This window comes from Atractosteus spatula, chromosome 12 (genome assembly GCF_055471065.1).
Source record: "Atractosteus spatula isolate fAtrSpa1 chromosome 12, fAtrSpa1.hap1, whole genome shotgun sequence".
Taxonomy (NCBI): domain Eukaryota; kingdom Metazoa; phylum Chordata; class Actinopteri; order Semionotiformes; family Lepisosteidae; genus Atractosteus; species Atractosteus spatula.
Genome location: NC_142717.1, coordinates 44,318,777 through 44,324,189, shown reverse-complemented (window position 1 = coordinate 44,324,189; position 5,413 = coordinate 44,318,777).

Here is a 5,413-nt window from a genome sequence, read left to right as displayed (position 1 = left end):
GAGGACGATCCCGGACTCCCAATCATGTCCACACCGCAGGTCCCGCCCACGGAGAGGCCGTCTGGCCGCTGATTGGCCACCCGCTGGGGCAGCGCGGCCCTCTCCGGGGCGTCTGATTGGCGGGGGGCGGCGTCACTCCGCTGCCCCCTCCCTCCTTGCAGAACCACCTGTTGCTGTCACGCGCAGAAGTTATTGGCCAGCCCGGGCTCGAGGCGCGGGCAGTGCTTATTTTCAGCACGGCAAAGATAGCAGTGCGCTACTAAATTAATACGCGGTATAGACGGACTGGGAACTTCGCTTTCTGGCACAGGAGGGGAAAACCGACCTGTTGAGTAGTGTCTCAAAGCCAATCCTCCAGCACAACGCTGTTATAAATGTACCTTATTGACAGGTGTAATTAAATATGAGAAGACCCTATAGAAAAGACATTACTGCACCAGCGGTACTGAAAATGTAAGCGAAAATGAGTTTTTAAGGTGCTCCGTTAATTGTTATATCGATGCGTTTCGTGCGTCGTTTTTTTGAACAAATATGTGCACAGTCAAAAAAAAAATATGTGCACAGTCCTCTGAGCATTTGAAAGAAGTATTTTTTTTTCTTTCAAACATGACGGTCTGTGTGGAAACAGCCCAGCATCAGATAGATTAGATTTAACAAAAAAAAAGTGAAAGATTAGTGCTGATCGTGGTCTGTGAAAGCGCCGTTAAACCTTATTGGATTACTAAACCAACATCGCTCTTGTTTTGCTTCCTAGAAGAGCCAGATGTCATTCAAATAATGCATTTACTGTTCCCAAATACAAACAATGTAGTTGTGGGTTCATTTATATAATCTGATTCACGCGCACTTGGCTCGACAGCGCCATCGTACGGACTGACTATATTAAAGCACCCTTTGTTTACTTTCAAAATGATTGGTCGCCCTTTGCAAGTCACGCCGTAAGAGGCCAGACTTCTCTGTCCTGTCCGCTATTCCGGGCGACAGCTGTGCGTCTGGCTCGTTCCAGCCCTGAAGGAAACGGTGTAGAAACTGAAATCAGTTTAACCAACCAATCCTTTATTTCTGTTTTGTTTTACACCGACATTCTGAAGAAATTGAGCCATTTCAGTCTTGAATAGAGAAGACTACAAGGGGTCCTGATGTCATATTTAAATTTGTGAGCGTCTGAAACACACTACCCAGTTATGGTAGTGTTGTTGATACCATGGCTTCTTTAAAGAAACAGATCTTTTTTCATCAGTTAGCAACTATCAGCCATGTGGGCAAGATGGGCTGAACGCCCTACTCTCGTTTGTAACCTTTCTTAAGTTCACGCTGTAAAAGCCATTGAAATATATATTCTACAGCTCAGTGAGAATTAAGGGCAGGGAATTTTAAATAAGATAAATAATTGGAATTATTGGATAAAAACCAGACAAAGACAAAAGATCTGACACTGACCTACAAATCAGATAAATAAAATATCTTCATTAGCCAACTGGCACTTACCTAGTATAGTATTTTAAATATGGATTATTAAAGCTCTTGTTTCTATCATAACATTCATTATTTATAGGAAAGGGGGAAAGCTCTTGTCTCATAGTGTTGGCTATGTGTATAATCAGCATTAGTAAAGACTCAACCAGAAAGCACAATACTGCATCTCAGAATTATACTGAAGACACCTGATAAGTTGGGAAAGACATACTTCAAAAAATAGTACATGAGTGATGAAATTGAATGGCAACTAGAAAACTGCAGAGTGGGAGCCAGACAACACCTGTCAGTTTGAAGATGATATGTTTTACATTGTGAGAAGCAATTAAACAGTATTGGTCAGACTATACAATTTTACAATAAACACGCTTCAAATATAAAGTTGACAATGCCCCAGCTGTGTAATTGCAAATTTGACTACTTGAAATGCTCTGTCACTGGTATAGTAGATAGTATTATTCATTTAACTCTTTAAAAAACAGCTAACCTATTTGTATGGGTGGTGTATGGGAAGACAGAGAAACAATGATGTATGAAACTGCAGTATACTGTATACAAAGCCCTCACAATCGCTGTCCTCAGCAGTTCCAGCTAGAGAAGATGCCACATTTACTGAGCAGGATGATGGAGATCCCCAGCAGGGCAGCTGTAACAAAGGCTTCAGTGTGTGGCTAAACAAGGGAATTCAAGTTAACTCCGCAAAAAACTGGAAGGTCCAATAACCTCTGCAACATCTGACTCAGTCTGCCACAGGAGAGTGTCCAATGAGCTGCAAAGGGAAATTGCCTGTAACAAGTCGTGTAAGGACGACTCTTCTCTCAAAATATCGTAATCACTGAAAGGAAGAGAGGAATGGCAAAACCATGCTCCAGTCCTGTCCAACACACTTGAACGTAAGGGTCTGCAGACACCAACACACGATGGGGCAAAGGATGTTCCTCCATGGGGAAGCTCCATCATGAGCCGTTTCGGTGAGCTGGACTGCCGCCGAAGTGGAGAGGTTCAGACAGCACAGCCACGCAGGGCTGCTGTGGAGTATGGGAGTTGCAGAGGCAGGATTAAATCATACTATCTCATAATATATTTTCATAATAGCTCAGTGTCCTCCAACCTGAGAATGTCAAGGGTTGGGTAACTGATTTCATCTTCAGCTGGGGTAGGTTCCTTCTGTAGATCACTTCACCGACAGGACGAATTGGCCTTCCTCAAAGTGACGAGCACCACAGAGAACGGAGAGAGATTCTAAGAAGAGCAGGTGCAAGTTTCAGGCATTTGCACTTTTAAAAACAGCTATTCGGCACATGTTTGTACGATTCAAAACTTAATGTGAAAAAATCAGATGTAGTTTCAGTTACCTGCAAGCTACAATTTGTATAATGAATTTCCAGGCACTGCGGGTAAGGAATCAGATCCTGAAACATGACATGTGGCGTTTATAACCATGAAGAATATATTTTCCTCACATTACAAGCAAGATTACCTATGTCTACAATTGTTTGCGGTGTCATATGGCATAAAGTATGGTACAGGGACAAATAATACATACAAAGGTATCAATATAAAGAGTACAGGATAAATTAAAAATCCTGACACGTTATTTTTTCACATTAATATATTAATGTACTGTTGTAATAATATACACTGTTGTAATAACATAATATACAATGTGTCTAAAAGGTATTTGAAGTAAGTTTTCTTCAGCATATACAAGTAGAACTCCTTTATTTGACCATTGCCCCACCTGGTGGTCGAACTGTAGTATTGCACACATTTAATAGATTTGTTTTGAAATTTGCCCATATATTTTCTGAATAACTGATCTACAGTTATTCTAAATTTAAATCCTCGTGGCTGACTGCATCCAGGCAACTGGTAAAAAAAGAGACACCACAGATTCTCTACACCTGCGCTTCTTTCACATTTAGTTTTTCTACTGCAATTAGCTGCAGAGCAGAAGTGCTCCAAGCAGTACTTCCACATGATACAGATACTTGGGGGTTGAGGTTGACTTCACTGAACATTGAGCTACAGGCAGCCAGGATTTGCAGCTCAGTCTTGTTGTTTTTCTAAATTACCTCCAGAAGGTGGAGCAATCAAGTCAGCAGTCATGTCACCCCACAACTCACAACTGGCAGCCCACTGAAGCTCAGCAGGTGTGAGTCTGGTCAGTACCTGGATGGGAGACCTCCTGGGAAAGCTAAGGTTGCTGTTAGAAGAGGTGTTAGTGGGGGTGCTCACCCTGTGGTCTATGTGTGTGTCCTATCCTAATGCCCCAGGATAGGGATGGGGGCACTATATTGTTTAAAAGAAGGTGCCGTCCTTCAGATGAGACATAAAGCAGAAGTCCTGACTCTTTGTGGTCATTAAAAATCCCAGGGAGTTTCTTGGAAAGAGTAGGGGTGTGACCCTGGTTTCCTGGCCAAATTTCCCATTGGCCCTTACCAGTCATGGCCTCCTAATCTCCCCCATCTCTGAACTGGCTTCATCACCCTGTTCTCCTCTCCACTGATAGCTGATATGTGGGGAGCATACCAGTGTATTTGGCTGCCGTCATTTCATCCAGGTGGGGCTACACATTACCTGTAAAGCACATTAAGTGGAGTGTCCAGCAAAGCACTATAGAAGTGTAAGGAAGGAATTACAGTTTTTTATTTTTGAGTCATAGTATTAGCCAAGGCTGTATTAGATATAGTCACATTTAAGTCACACATCTTTGATTTATTCCAGTCGACTAAAATCTGACTAAAACCACTTTTGGATCAAGTTGACTAAAACCAAGTCGCATTTGGGTTCTGCTGTTTAATTTAGTTATATAAAATGTATAAAGGTTTCAGTTTAATTCATTGTTAGGCTTTGGAATATTATGGAAATAAAGTTTAGTCATTTTTAATTAACAATTAAGACCATTCTGATTTGATAGCCTCTAAATCCATATTAATGTTTTACCACGCTAAGCAAGGAAGAAGTGCATAAAACAGATTAGGAACCCTATGTGTTACTCTAACAAAATATAAGAACCATGAACTAATTTGCATTCACACACAGACAAAAATCATTAAACTAATTGGATTTGAAGGATTCATTTCACTGAGTTGGAATAGTGGACTGTTTTCTACTAGTGGGCAGAGTGGTGGCACTGTGGCTAAGGATCTGTGCCTGTGGCTGGAAAGTTGCTGGTTCAAATCCGACGGCCAACAGAGGAATCCTACTCCGTTGGGCCCCTGAGCAAGGCCCTTCACCCCAACTGCTCCAGGGGCGCTGTACAATGGCTGACCCTGCGCTCTGACCCCCAGCTTCTCTCTCCCCGCCTGTGTGTCTCATGGAGAGCAAGCTGGGGTATGCAAAAAGACAAATTCTTGCAAGATTAATGCAAGAAATTGTATATGGCCAATAAAGTGATCTTATCTTATCTTTTCTTTGGTCTTCGACAATATGACAGGTGGATCTGGATCTCCTGACTTCTGATACTGAGCCAGGTTCGCTTCCAGTCCTGCTCTGCAGCAACACCATTGCAAATCAAGTTATTATTCTTTCCCCTAATATACTAAAGCCCACAGCATATGCTCTACATGATTTATGTATTTTCTGTTTGTTAATTTGAACAATTCTAAGAGTCAATTATGAGCTTTCCATACTGCATGAACTGTAGCTCAGATGATGCTAATTTTATGTGGCAGAATAACGGAGGGGAAATTTTGTTTTTACCAAGATGCACCTCTGCTTAGATTGAATTTGAGAAAAATGTAAGATCAATTAAAGCTGCATAGAAAGGATACTGTACTTATTGAGATTTTTAATACTTTTATATTATTATACTTCAAGGATAATTAACAATTGGTACTTGCTCCATTATCTCTGCCATCTGCTGTCATTTCCTGATCATGATTTAAGGCTTTTCAGAAAAGAAGAACACAAATAACCAGTGCTACAGCAAAAG